This window comes from Corvus moneduloides, chromosome 1 (assembly GCF_009650955.1).
Source record: "Corvus moneduloides isolate bCorMon1 chromosome 1, bCorMon1.pri, whole genome shotgun sequence".
In the NCBI taxonomy this organism is placed as follows: Eukaryota; Metazoa; Chordata; class Aves; order Passeriformes; family Corvidae; genus Corvus; species Corvus moneduloides.
Window position 1 is genome coordinate 106,605,459 of NC_045476.1, and position 15,694 is coordinate 106,621,152.

General features: G+C 34.8%; 2 long non-coding RNA genes across 4 annotated transcripts in view; one reads left to right on the top strand and one right to left on the bottom strand.

Annotated features, from left to right (window-relative positions):
• Positions 1 to 2,127: 2,127 nt before the first annotated feature.
• Positions 2,128 to 7,685, bottom strand: LOC116449587. The gene is made up of 3 exons (XR_004242460.1): positions 7,191 to 7,685; positions 4,982 to 5,044; positions 2,128 to 2,751 (listed from the first exon to the last, which is right to left on the bottom strand). It is a non-coding gene; the product is annotated as an uncharacterized LOC116449587 (long non-coding RNA).
• A 4,476-nt stretch (positions 7,686 to 12,161) lies between these two features.
• The window catches only part of LOC116449579, a 136,788-nt gene continuing 133,255 nt past the window's right edge, over positions 12,162 to 15,694 (top strand). For all 3 annotated transcript variants that reach the window (XR_004242457.1, XR_004242454.1, XR_004242455.1), the window contains exon 1: positions 12,162 to 12,242. This is a non-coding gene — a long non-coding RNA (uncharacterized LOC116449579). The remainder of the gene's footprint in view (positions 12,243 to 15,694) is intronic.

Consider the following 15,694-nt stretch of genomic DNA (forward strand, 5'->3'; position numbering starts at 1 on the left):
ATGTTCAATTTTCCTTGCTTCATCTCCTTTGAGGACGTTGATGTTACATATTTCTGTGGTATAACTGATTGTTAAGGGCAGAAAATAAAGCTTCCAAAAAATGAAGTGGCAGAACTTGAAGATTTTTATCTCTTCATCCAGGCTAAAATTGGTTGAGTCAACAGGGCAATATAAGATAACAGCTGCAAAGGTTCTATGAAAAACAATTTTTAGGAACTACTAGGGAAAATTTTACACCTCCATTAAAATAGAGTTCACTTGTCACTGTGGGTAAGGCATAGGAAATAAAGGCACATATCTCTATCTGTCCCTGTAAACCATCTCTCAAAGAAAATAAAAAAGCTTCTGTACCTAAAAGGAGTACTAATAAGTAAAGAATTAATATCAAAACTAGGGAGGAAATTCAGGCCTACTACTAAAAGTAGATTCTTTATCACATGTTGTGTTAAAAGTCAAATATTGTATTATTTTAGACAAAAGCAATTCCAAAGACAAAAGTTTGAAATGGTATCAAAGTCTAGGTATTATTCAGTTGGGCTGATAAAGATTGAAATTTATGTTTGATATGTATGATTGACATGAATACATATTAACAAATGTTGATATTAACTGAATGCAGAAATGCTAAGTGGTTTACTAATTAATAGAAAGATCAAATATAGTTAAAGTTTAGCTGAAACTTTTGGTAGACTGTAAACAGCATATTAAACTCCGATATGTTTGGCCTAAAATAAACTCAAGATCATTATTATCCCTTTGTCTATCATTTATACCTGGTTAATGCCATCTTATCCTAGTCCTGGCTGCAGTTTGGTAATAAAGAGACAATGGAAGAGAACATCAAAATGTCCCAAGAAATCAATAAAGCTGGAGCCTCTTGTGTATATTCATTGGAAAGCCAACAAAGCAATTTGTAAATTTTAAAGGTTCAGTGAAGAAAAAAACCACACACAGAAGTCCAGATTGGTATATTAGAAGTACTTCTGCTTTTATATTGTGGTGTCTGCTCTTGCATGAGTTTTTTTTTTTAATTGCAATAAAAACAGATCAAAGAGAATGGGTCAGTAACTCCTCATCTGCCACAAGCTACTGGATTTTTCAGATAATAGTTATTAAAATATGCTCTTGCTCCTCTGTTGATATTCCAAACATCTGTTACAGTATTCAAACTTTTGTAATTGAATCTGCAATTATGTTTAATGTTAGTTTAAGGGCTTACAAAATCATACTTGTTTTCCATGTTCCAGGATTTTTTTTCAATAATACATTAACAGTAATTGTAGGCTTTAAAATATTAGACTTCCGTCCTTGTGACTACAAAAGTCTTGGTGTCCCCTGACTGAGAAGCATGAACCTCTTTTGATCGAAGAATAATTACACCAGGCTGCTGTGGTTAATGAAGGGTAAATCTCAAAAGTTCATGGTAAGAGTTCAAGTAATCATCCATAACTAGTTCATACTAGTCAGTCAGAGAATTAACCAGATGATTCACAGAGTTTCTCTTTCAGATTCATTGTTTATCACTGTCTCACTGACTGCACTTTTGTTATGAACACAGGAAATACCATTTTTTAATTTCAGAAAATAGAGATAATGTGAATAGCAGAAGAAAGAGGTGCTGAAGAAAAACTCAGGAAGGGATTTCTAGTGACTGACAGATGTATCAAAATCTTAGGCTAGAATTGAAAGAGAAGAATAAACCTGAGTTATCTATTTTAGCACAAGAAAGAATTCATCTAGGAGAATGAAGATGCAAGGGGGGAGATTGGACATTTAAGTTGGGTGAGGCTAGGCAGAATTCGAGAAGTGTTAGGGGGATATATGCAGGGCCAGCAGGAAGAGGAAGTTAAAAAGGCATAAAGATGTAAGACAGTCAGACAACAATTTTAATAGGACAGTCAGATCAATAAAAAATGAATTGTCTGTAGAGACAGTACATGAGTTTATAAATGAATGGTAAACAGAGCAGAAAGCCAAGATCAGTTACGTAAGAGGGAGGCATGAGCTGAAAGAGGATCTAATCAGTTTTGCAATGGCTGATTTAATGTACTGCAGGTACCAACACTGCAGCATATCCCTATTTTTAACACTACAGAGCAAAACACAATACATCACACAATGCAATGGTACCTCTTTTGCTATTTAATTAGTTTTCTTTCTTATATACATTATTTTCAGTTGCTATGTGAGGCTAAAAAATTGATATGTCTTACTTTATCTTTGGACACTGGCAATGGGAGTAGGGAAGGTTTTCATTTCAGCTTTTAATTGTGGCTGTTTTTTCTACTGCCTGGGAAAATGAGTAGTTCCCAAAGCCCGAATGCCACCCATCATATGAATTTACATATTACAAGAGATTAAAACTAGAAGTGAAAAGGACACTTAGGTATAAAAAACTTTTGTTCTCATAAGAAAAGCCCTTGATTGGGTTGTCTGGTCCATTTTGCATTAAATTCTGTATTGTCTGCTATCAAAACATCTCCGAATATGAGCTGATGTTCAAAGACAAAACAGTGGAAATACAAGTCCAGGTGCACTCTGAAATCAATGTTAATTTTTCAAAGCCTTTAATTTCCCCTCTTTCATTATTTTCTTTCACAGTGAATATTGCTTCCTTTCAGGACACATGATAATGAAAATGAGTTATTTGTTTTCATCCAGCGATCATGATTGCCACCAGTAGAATTATCTTTGAAAGCATCATGCTTTTATCCTCCTGATTTCATCTTTTTGGAGGCATTAATCTTCAATCTAGGGAGAAAAGCAATACCTCAAGTCAGATATACTCTTTCACACTATTCAGCTAGCACAGCTATTTTGGACAAAATCTGCTAAATAAATTTGCAGTGCGTCCTCAAGTGTAGTTAATAATAAATACAGAGTTATGACAGTAAGCAGCAGCATAATCAAACCTTTCTTTTTATTTCTCAAAACTGGCTGACAGCACTGTATATTATTTTTGTGCTTAGGATTATGATCTTGACAAAAGCAAGGGCTAGAGAATTCTTCAGAAATAAATTACTGAGAAAAAATATTTACTGTGACTTCCAAGTTCAATGCCTTAAAAGCATCTGATCACATATATAAGGCACATGTTCCTGGCATACAGAATGTGTATGAACACACAAATGGTTCATAAATAAATTTAAAATTCCCTCATGATCATAGTGATTTGCTTGTGCTCTGGTATGAGTCTCAGTATTATAGCTATGATGGAAAGAACATGTTTTAGACTCAGTTATCTATGGCAGCCTGTGTAAACATGAGACAGCCTTTATATAATTAAAATAGTTGTCTTGGGGGTTTTCTGGTTTTTTTCTTTCTTTTTCTTTTTTTCCCCAATTATAGTTTAATTTATTTCTCTGGAAAGATCCATTTACATAACTGAGTCAGTAATGTCAGAGAATATTTTTCACCTAAATTCAACTGCAATGCAAAGCAAGTAATTTCTAGCTTGCAGTCACTCTAAGGTCATGAAGTTTAATTGTGAATTATGAATTTGGAAAGAGAATACATCCCTTGGACTCTTAAATTCAAAATGTTGAGAACTAATCTTATGGTGCTTTCAACATGTAGGATTTACCCAAAACTCGTCACCTGACGAGTCACCTGTTCATCACCTGAACACAAAGTATATTTTTTATTTGCACCTAGATTTTTCTATAGCTGCTTCCAGTCCAAAACAAACTACGTAATGCAAGGTGTGCCAGAGACAACCTGTATTCATTATTTGTGTGATGAAATGTAAGAAGACACAAAGGAAGAAACCAACTACCTGACCTATCAATGCAACTGGACAAGTATTCTCAAAATGTAAACAAAATTAACAGAAACTTGTGGGAAACAGAGAAGCAGAGATTTCTACAAGCATTAGTAAATTTGATTTACAGCCCTGGAAAGAACTTGGGTTGATGTAGTGGCAAGGCTGTGCAGGCTTTAAGCAGAAGAATCATAAACCTGTGTTTCTAGAGTTATAAGTAAGAAAATGTATTGGGTGATATGGTGAAGGGTTTTTAAGTATAGTAATGTGATTTTATAGCTTAAGTTAAGAATTTAGATGTTATAATAGAAGTATGTGTGTGTATGTGAGCTAATAAGTCATTGGTTGTGGAACAGACGCAATGCAGTAAAAAGTAGTAAAGGTGATAGGTTAAAAAGTCAAAACAAAGTTTCGTGTTAATTGCTTATTAGACCAAAAAGTAATAAATTACGATGTAACTCTGAAACTCGTGACTGTCTTCAGCTATGGCAATTTGTTACTAAAGCCATGGCCTCTGAGACTGATGCTTTGTTTGCTGTTTTAAGCAATAAATTGTGGTAACATGACCGTCCCATCTCTTGGATAATAAGGCACCAACAGAATAATGATTCATCAGTATTTTTGCCTTTAGGAAAACAGAAGCTTGATATGTAACTGGAAGCTTGTGAGTTCTGGTCAGTGACAGAGCTGCATATATAAACACCTCAGGGGAGCAGTTAAATATCTCCTCAAAATTTACTGAATCTTGAGGCTCTTCAGTGTTGCCCTGACCTAGCACCATAAAGGTTGACACTACAGGAACAGAATACTCTGGAGGAAGCAGAGAGGCTTAAAATACTTTTTCCTTTTTTATTTTTATTTCTAAGTAAACAGTGTAACAGGTGAAGAACATGCCAACACCTTGTTAGTGAAAATCCTAAATTCCCTACTTTATTAATTCCTTGGTAGATTCCCACATCATAGCTGGATGCTGCAATGGTTCAAATAAAATATTATTCAGTGATAGCTAGTCTGTGTTTTGGCAAAACAGCTTTTTTTTTTTTTGCCTTTACATGTACATGTAATCAAAGGATTTTTAAGGTCACTTTCAACCCAAACTATTCTATGATTGTATGATTGTATGATTCTATTGATACAAACATATTTTTTTCAATTTTCTATTTCCAGCATTTTCTCCAAGCAATCCTAAAGCGAATAAAAATTTTGACTCAGAATACATACCTCTCGATACTGGAAGCACACATAACATGTTTCCTTTATTTATTCCATAAATATAAACTTCAACTATGTATGGTGGGAAAAAGAGAAAACAAAAAGTCCAAGTATTAACATTTAGATTTTGAATATTAACATCTGCAAAAGTAGGTTAATACCATTTTACCTAGTTTCGCTCAGGTTATCTCTCCTAAGATTTTCTTTTAATTTCTTTTGGAATTTTTTTCATTCCTTTCTGATTTAGATGCATGCTTATTCTTCTCTAGATATGTGTGACCTTTCTCCATTTAGAAGAAATGGGGTTGACAGTTGTTCAGCAAGTCTTAACCCTTCTTCACTATGTTTGATTTGTCTAGACATTATCCTTTCCTTGGAACAACAAAAGAAAAAGATCTGAAAACAGCTTCTGTGTGAAAAATCTTCAGCACAGACCTGTTTAGGTAAAATCTTTTGATGTTCATTAAAAACAAACATAAAAGCTCCCTTATGCAAGATCTCTGAGCCTGGAAAATATTTCTAGATAAAGCCGTCTCCCCACTTCCCTTATCACAAATTTTCATTTAAGAAGGTTTGCAAGTGCTCTGGATGGGACATTTAAATTTTTGAGATTGTCTCATAAGAGTAGCACAATAACAGCAGAATAACTAGCATGTACAGCATATAAGGTGAAAGGCTAATGAGATTGGACAGTCTCTTCCACAGTGTTCCTAATGTTCCATATTTAAAGCAGTATTTATGTTGTGCTGCTCACTATTGATATTTGCTTTATTGTGCAGAGGTAATAACAGGGGTTATGGTTTGAATAGGGAATTACACTTAATCAGAATATGTCACTCTTTGTGGTATTGAGAACCAAGTACCTACAATCATTTTAGAAATTTTCACAGTAAGGTTTTTCCTGAAGAGGGATTTTTACTACATGCAGATATATATAAGTGCTAGTACGTTGTCATCCTGCATAAGGAAGGATTTCAAACAGAAAGAACTGACTCTCTCACTTAATATTTTTTCTCAGTATCATCAGCTGTTTTAAAAGAACTAATATATTGCCATAATCACAAATGTCAAAAACAAAATCAAGCTTTTATGTCCATCATTTTAGGTCGAATTTTAATACACTTCATTGCATTGATTTCTCATCTACAGTATTATTATTTTATCATCCCATGAGCAAAAGGATTTCTTTGCTCTCTGTCATCATTTTTCTGAAAAACAACAGTAAAATATATGCTCTGTCACCTTTATCTAAATGGCAGCAAATAATTCTTTTGTCTGTTTTTTTGAGTGAAGAGAAAGGGAAGAAGTGGAAACCTTTCAGGATTCTTTGTTGCTGTTGTTTAGTAGAAGCCAATATGTTATAGGATAGACAGGTGGATGCTTGTAAGGTCAGTTTACCCTGATCTCTTTTTATATGATGTCTAACCCTAGAGACTCATCAAAACAGGTTTTTCTCAAGTCTTGACAGAGGTGCTTTTTCTGTGAAGTTTCAGGTAGCTTTACTTTTAATGCATCCACAATATCAAAAACATACACCAAAGGAAATAAGCTTTTCTGCCAAAAACATTAATTTTTGATCATGTCACCTGGTATTTGTTTGTGTGGTACAATATGCCATTTCTCCCAGTGGTGGATTCAGATTTAAAAGGCTACCAGCCTCCTTTGCTTTTCTTTTCCCTTTTCTTTCATTAAAAGAGACAATCCTGTTAATCTAGTTATAATTCATAGGTGGAGAGAGTCCAATTTGTTTCAACCTTTTAAGGACTGGAATTAGAAATTTGAATCCTATCTTGTAAATGCCAATGGTAGAAAACAATCATATACTGATCATTTATTCTGCTGCCAATCATTATGACTACTAGGGAATGATTATTGTGTGACAAAATTTGTATCAGGTGGACTTAAAATTGGTCTAGTTTAAACAAAAGATATGTATTGCCTATGAATTTTGGGTTCACAAAGTCATCCCCTGAAGTAAAGAAAGGCTAAAACAAGTTAGATGGTGGTATGAAACAATTATATACCATGTGAAAATGTTCAGATTTATAAATATTTACTTATAAACTACGGAAAAAAACCCCAGGTAGTAAATGGAGAGACAAAGGAAGATAACCCATTCTCCTGCAACTGGGAACTATGAACATCCACAGTCCTATGTTTTTACAGTCTGTCTTGTGACAACAGCCATATAAACATACGCCAATAAAAGATGACTTACCTGTGCACTCTTGCTAAGGGATGTTTGTAGTGATGGATTTTGTCTTTCCAAGTCCCTGTTGTGGATGATGTAGCCCTGCTTTCCTGAGGATGGCTGAACACCTGCCTGCCCATGGGAAGTGGTGAACTCCTTCATTTGCTTTGCTCGTGCGTGCGACTTTTACTTTCCTTAATTAAGTGTCTTTATCTAAACCCATGAGTTTTTTCACTTTTACCTCTCTGATTCTCTCCCCCATCCTGCTGGTGGGGGAGTGAGTGAGTGGCTGCAGGAGGCTTGAGATTCTGTCTGAGATTAAACCTCGGCAGACATTATAAACTGCATAAAAGCATTAATCGGACTGATTTTATGATGGCATCACTTTGGAGCATATTGGATTTTTAATTAAAAAAAAATCTTTGTTGCATTCTCAGTGGAAATTATATTAGGACACTTTTGAAATTAAGCACACCCAGGCAATTATTTTATAAAAGCTTTTGAATGGCCTTGACAATCTTATTCTAGTGTCAGTCATTTACTTGATTCAGCATTCCCATAACCAGTAAATGTCTTTCTAATTTAAATGTATAGAGGCCTCATCGACAAAAATAGAACCTTTGCTTTGACCAGTATTTTAATCTAAAGTCTAATTTGTTTGTCTGAATCATTTTCTTCATGCATGATGTGCATTATTACACTTAGTGAAATAGTAAGAGAATGTTAAAGATGCCTGCTAAAATACTAAAATTATTTAATCTAGTTTTACATTGTTTGCGTCACTAAGCTTCAATTCAATTTGAGGCTTGCGAGAAAACGTCTCTAGAGTTTTCATGTGTCTGTAAAATACAGTGCAGCAGACATCCTCATTTCACAGTATAGTCATTATATCACAGAGTCTGGATAATAATTGGATCTTACTGGTAGATTTGAATTTTAATTATTGTGTTGAGATGAGAGACTAGCCTACCTACTACTGCTTCAGCTGCTGATAGGATCTGTCTCCTGCATTTTAAAAATGAGAATTTCAAAGAGGAGAATAACTCCATAGTAAACCACCATGAAATAAATTAATCAAGACTTACTTTTCCTGCTTTACTTTATACAATAAATTTTACTACAATTTCATTGAACAATACATATTTTCAAAATTTCTTTACGCAATAATTAGTAAAATAAATCCTTTGACTGGAGATGGTAGATGCCATAGGGAATCTGTTTTTTTCTCTAGTCTAATTGGGTGGCCTATTCATTATTGTGCCCAAGAATTTGGACATTGTGTTTGGGAAAACTATGACAACTAAGTTTGAACAACTTGGGGCTTGCTCAAGCTCCAAAAGCAATTTTTTGGTCCTGCATCATAGTCATTGGAGTTAAAAGATTGGTCTCTCTGCAAAAGCCAGAAGACTGAAAAAGGAATTTAAAAATAGTTTTTTAGAATACAAAATAAAAGGGTTTTTGTGTACATCCTTTTTAAAAATTATTTTTACAAGAGCATTTGAACCACAAATCAACATATAGTTTAATAAAATATTAAATATAAATATGATTTAAATTTAAATTATATAATAAATATAATAAAGGAAAGTAGTATGAAATATAATTTTAATAATTATTGCTTTTAAATCTTAACTTTAAAGTATATTCTCCAGCTTTGAAACCATCTATTTATTTTTTATTTTCTTACCTTCTTTTGGTTTTTGTTAAATATAACCATAACCATTACACATTAAAAGTGTAGCAGATGACTATTTCTGCCAAGACTGTTAGACTTGGTTTGGGGATTTGATACAAATTAGCATGCATATATTTAGATATCCATATATCTTTCTGTCATTCACTCCAGGGGAAAGAAAAAAGGGAATAATTTTAGGTCCGATTAATTCTTTGCTCTAGTTCATTGTGTGACTGTGGAGCTTATGGTGCTAGGACAAAGGTAAGGGCAACAATCATTGGGAAAAATGGCTGAGGGCATAAGAAGGATTGCTTCTTTTGGTGGTGGAGTTGTCCTGTTTTAATTTAATTTGTATGTGCAACTATTGCCTGAGCTAAGGAAATGTCTGTCTGGAAAAGTGCACTATCCGCTCAAGATCTACTGAGGGAGGAGAGAAACACTTTTCTCTAACCACCAGCGCCACTTGCATTGTTTGGATTTTTTGTAAACAAAAACAAAAAAAAAGCTTGTAGAAAGTTAATAGCTTGTATATTAATTAATAAATTTATACTAGTGTTGGCTACTCAACAGTGATGTGTATAAATCCTAAAGCACTCTAAGGCTAAGGACTTGCTATTGTGCTCAGTGGAGCTGCCAGTGGTCTAAATGAGTTCCACTATCCCTGCCAGCTGGTTGTACACACACTGTCAGGCTGTCTTGACACGCACTAAGTAGCCCCAGCTAAAGCTCACAACTGCTAAGCAGCAGTATTTTATGACAGTTGCCTGCAGTTATGTGTCCGTGTCATGTCCCTGCAGAAGCATTCTTGTCCAGACAATGTCAGCCTGTGTTATCATGCTGGGGCAAGAAGGAAATACTCACAGTACAGTTGCTGAAGTAACTTTATATTTAAAGTAAATTTGCATAAATTTGAAAAGTCCCAAGAAAGAGGCAGCTGTATTCATGTTGTGGAGAAAAGACAAAAAAATCCAACATGCAAGAAGATATTAGGGTGGACAAACAGCAGAACTGAAAAGGGAGCAGTTGAGTTTTGTATGAACTGGCAAGTCTAAAGGCAACTGAATGGGAGCTAACTGGAATCATTTCACCAGATGATATAAATAGGAATATTAAAAGGAAACATATATAATAAAGTCAATTAACTGTTCTGACAGGTTCCCATACCTGATCAATTTGGATGAGTAAAATGACCATTTTTAAAGATTCCTTCATGGAGATAATATTATTAAAAGAAATGAACACAAATCAAGCAAGCTCTTAGACTTTAAGGCCTTCTTCCCCACCAAGCTTATGCAATTGTTTGGACAACCTGCAAGTATGTAAAGCCCCAAATCCTTTCTGAATCTGTTAAAAATCCATCTTCGTAGTCAAAAAACCCTCTTTTTGCTTCAGTCACATTGGAAAGTTACACATACACATTACAGGCTTCCTTGTTAGTTGTGAAAGTAACTGTAGACCTTTTATGTTTTACTGAAGGAAATATAATGCTGTTTGATCCTTCTTGAGCTGACTGGTTCCTTGGTTTGCAAAGGCTCCTTTTTGACCTTAGAATATTAAACAGACTTGGCACTCGCATTACTGCATTAGTATATGTTTGCAGTATTTTTTAATAATGTTAGTGCAATTGTTCAGGAAAGCTGGATTTTTTGTCTGACTCTGCCACAAGATAATGCAAATCTACTAAGTATACATGGAATCATTCCAGCTAGCTTTTTATATAAGTGCTGGATAATTTCCTGTACCAAGGTCATATTAATTCTAAGTGGGGACTGTGAAAATCAATGCTAATGAGCCTCCCAGTGACCATAAATCTTCTTTTATGTAAGTAAACAGAAGTCAGTTAAATATAAACTTTTGTATCCCTTGATGTATAAATGTGATTTACCACAGTATATTTAGGGGAACAAACACTGTGCTGAGAGCCAGTGAGCTCCTGGACCAATCTGTACCAGATTTGTGCTTCTCCATTCCTCTTCCTTCATGTCTGCATAAAACACTATGCTCTGCTCCCATAGCAACTGCTATTGTTTGGGACGATATCTCTATGCATTCGAAAGGCACCTTGTTTTGCACCGGCCTTTCAGAGTAAGCAGTAGGAAAATATTTTTTTTTAAATATTTTAAATTCCATTGACACAGAAGAATGAAACAAAGCTGCTGGGGCTGTAAGCAAAGAATACCGTGCCAGGCAGACAGGGTTTGTGCCTTCCATCTCGATCCAAATCTAGCAGAAACACACTGAAGCCAAAATCAGAGAAAGAAGCAGCATTTTTGCAGCTGCAAATGTATCAGTGCTAACCGAGGAGTAACTAGCAATTTTTGTCTAACTGAAATTGATAATGAGAAGGAGAGTCAATATTTGAAATAATAGACAGATTTTTATTATTTGTCCATACTTTCTTCTTATCATCTATCTTGAGGTATTTCTTTCCATTCTGGTACCAGCCTGCATTACTGAAGTCTTAAATAGTCTGTATGTAGTCATGTCATTGAGTGAATGCAGTCACAATTTGAAGCAGCTGGAAATGGGGATGAACCATAAAAGTGTAGAAAGAATATTTATTTCTATGTGCTGATAAGAAATAATTTCCTTTTCTCTGTGAAGGGGGAATTTGAAAAGTTTTTTCTTTTCTTTTCTCCCTCATCTGTAATTTCTTGGGTTCTGCACCCAAGACAGGCAAAGGTACTTTTGTCTTGCACATAATGGAGACGAGAAATTTTGATGAACTGGAACCAATACTGACAGATGGTCATGCATATTTTCATTTTCAGTATTGTGCCAAAACTCATGGGCCCAGCAATAATCAGCAGGCAAATTTAAGCTGGAAACAGAATAAAGACAGCAAAAATCCATGGCATATAATTAATTTTACCATCATTTTCTCAAAATTTGTTGCCTATTGTCACCATCCTTGACTGCTCAGAATTTTTAAAAATCTTTATCCCTTATATAAAATCTTCCCAACGCTGTCTAGCTATTAGTATTTATTGCAAAAATCTGTTTATTTTTTGTAGATGTATAGAGGGCCCTCAGAAGTAATTTCTAAAATTTCTATGTCATTATATGTCCTAACTTCATTGAGGACCCATGACCCTGCAGCATGAAATTCAATTCAGACTGCTAGACTTGAGGCTCCAGTGTATACAAAAAATTTTACCCAATTTAAGAGGATTAAATTCTAGATCTAAATGAATAAGATACACCAATATTAGCTACCCTTTAGCCAATTTAAGAGCACCTGCACAAGGGATTTCACTGGTTTAAATCAATTTAAGAATTGATTTAACTAAATTGTTACAATTTCTTTCTGTACGCACGGGACCAGTTACGTGAGTTTTATTTTGGGAAGCGTTAATCACTCACCTACAATACCATGAATTTCAAGTTTTATTGATGGAAAGCAGGTAGGTGCCTTCCATAATAAATACTAGAGCTAGTGTGTACTGTCTGGGGGATGGCCCTGAATGAGAGATACAAGGGAACTGGCTAATTATATATTATATATTATATAATTATATATTTCTATCTATGTATATTTACAATAAAGGTAAGATACACAGATATGAAATTACAGGGTCTGGGAAAGCTGTCAGATTCAAGAAAGGGTTACAAAGTTGTTATAATGCAATTGATGGTGAATAGGAAGGGGTCTTTACAGTAAGAAGCTATCATACATGTCAAGTTTTGGATTTTTTTATTCTTGAGCGGCCAAAATCAAGATATTTGCAGGTATGTTAACAGTGCAGCTCAAACCTCTGTTAATAACCAAAATAACTCAGCATCTGTTCAGCAGCTCTTCAGTCCTTGTATTTCTGCTAGGACTACTAAGCAGAATGTCTATTAGTGACACTTTTGACAATGCCTACTCGGCCTGTAGACAGCTATTCCCTTGGAGCTAAGTGCTCCTTCCTTTGGTAACACCAAATTGCAAATTAGTATTCTGTCATTATAGATGAGATCTGAACTGATATTTCTGTTTCAGTTCAACCACATTCTGTAAGGGTGGATTGACTGATGTCAGCCCGTGTTGGTGCATGCCTAATAGTCCTGGAAAGCCTTGGAACACTGAAACATATGTTTCCATGTGTTTCTATACACGTGCCTCCATACAATGTATGTCATAACTCACCAGGCCCCTAAATTTAATAAGGTTTTTTGTAGCTTTCTTCTTTAACAGAACTGTTGCAAAAGTGTCGTGTGGAATAATTTTTCATCATTGTCCTCATGTTTTCACATTCATTTTCAACATTGAGCTGTATTTAAGGAAGCATGAAAAAATAAGACCTGAATATTTTAAAAGCTGTCATGAAAGTGGAGATGGATGCCTGAAATGTAAAGACTTGTAACAGAATATTAAAGAACTTCCTAGAAACCCTTAACTCCTTAGGAATCCTTATCTGTATTCCATTGGTTATAGAAAATAATTGGAATGCAATCTATTCTTAAGAAGATTAAGGGAGCCACAGTTTACATAAAGGTCTAAACACTATTTTATCAAGTAAACTTTCATTTTTAAAGGGGCCATTTCAAGTATGTAGGATGCAGGTGCCCAGGTGCTGCAGGGTCACCCTTTTGAAGCACTGGTTTCAGCTGGCTCCAAAATGGACATGCCTCAGGGAACAGCTGAGCCCCTCAGCCAGAGTGGTGATACATCTGGGGAAAGATATTTAAGATAAATTAAGAAAACCATGAAGCAATGAGAGGTGTGAGGAAAAAATATGAAAAACAGCCCTGCAGGTACCAAGGTGAGGGATGAAAGAGGGGGAGGAGGTGCTCCATGTGCTGGACCAGAGGATGCCCTGCAGCCCTTGGAGAGACCACACTGGAACAGGTTTATCCTGAAAGACCACAGTTTGTGGACAGAATCCATGTTGGAGAAGTGAGAGAAGGAATAGCAGCAGAGAGGAGCTGTTATGGAACGGTCACAACTCCACAGTTCCTCATGAGCCTGTCAGACAGGGAATCAGAGAGGAGTCAGGCTCTTGAAGTAATGAAGTTGAGTATGAGAAGTGGGGAGAATCTATTCTAGGTTTTGGTCTTTTTTCTCACCGTATAAATATGTTTTAATCAGCAATAAATTACACAGATTTTTGCCAAGTTGAGTCTATTTTGACAGTAAATGTTAAATGATCTCCCTGTCTTTATCTTTGCTTCATTTTATCCCACTGTCCTATTGCGGAGGGTGAGTGAGAGAGCAGCTGGGCAGACGTCAGCCAGTCAAGTTAACCCAACACAATGGGGTGAATTATAATAACATGGAATGTGCCTGTCCTAGAAAGACAAAACTCTGGTAACTTTTTTCAGTATAGATTCTAGAATTTCATTATTGTTATGAAGACAACAACAATGCTTTAACATGTTCCATTTTGGTTTGATTTATAAGGGTTTTCAGAAGAGAAAAACAAAGTGACTGGTCTTCTTACCTATCACTGCAGTTAAAATAAGAAGAACAGGCTTTTAACTTGTATAAAATAATTGACAAGCTGTGATGATGAGAGTGTAAAGTGCTGATCACATGCTGTGACTGTTGTTTGCAACAGTAATTTTAAGAAAAGATCATAAAGGGAAAGAGACAATTAGGTTCTGAAAAACCAGTCCACGAATTGTTACAAGGGCTCTTTCTAGCAGGTGTCTAGGTTGGAAATGAATCCCAAAAAAATGTATACATGATTGTTTCTTTTGGTGACAATAAATCTGACCCAACTGGTGCATTTAATTTATTTATTTCTTTACTTTCAGATTGATTTGTTTTACCTTATGATTAGGTATAAAACTACTTGATACCTTATTTAGTGTAATGGAATTCAACTGACAATAAAAAAAAAAATTACACAATCAAATTCTTTCTCAATTTCTCTTTTTCTCAGATAAATCATGTCACAACGTAGCAACTTCATAGAAAAAAAAATAATTAGGTTTGGGTTAGGGCTTTTTGTTGTTTTGTTTTCTTTTTTTCCCAGACTAGTGATACCTAAACTTTCTGTCTTGTAGAGAAATCAAAGTTTGCCAGAAGGCTATGAAAATTAATGTAAATGTGAGCTAATGAAAGGTGATTCAGGTTTTACCATTTGTTTGATAGTAATATCAAAGTTGGAGGTTTGGAGGATAACCCAGATATTGAGTAATTAAGAAAGATGATGAAAATAGTAAAGCTGTAAAACTTTGATATGGAAATATTCGGATAATTTTCTTTAGAAGTCAGGTAAACAAGACAGGATATAGAAAAAAAATCTTTGTCAGGAACAGGACAGTATATAATTTAATTTTAAATTATAAAATTTAAACCAAATAACATCATTATTTGTAATTAAACTACAGTATTCACTGAAGTGAAAAATTCGTGAGTCTTAGAGCTCAACAAAACAATAGGCTGATGTTCCAGGTCACCTGGCTCAGTCCTACAAAGCTGTAGGTAAAGCCTAAAAATGAAACTTGCTCTGCTCAGAAATTAAGCAAGCCTTTCCTTCATCAACATATGTGCTGGGAAAAAGTACTACTGAGTCTCATTACTGTCCAACTTTTACATGTCATACTGAAAAGTTTCACTTAGTTTCCATTGTTCTATCTTCAAGGTTATACAAATGTTCAATATTAAACACTGCTCACACACTTCATTGATTTTATCTTACAAATTGTTATCTGATTTCTTAAACATATTCCAGCTTGTTTTATCAAGGTCATTAAGGAAATATTAAATGCAATCAGTCTCAAGATATTCGTTATGACTTTCACAGTTACTTTGATCACACTTCATTATTTTTTCTTGCAATAAGATTATTTTAATTTCAACTTTAAGGAATTGAAAAAGAAAAGAAATACAAAGCTTGTGGTAAGTCCCATCTGTATGTCAAATAAA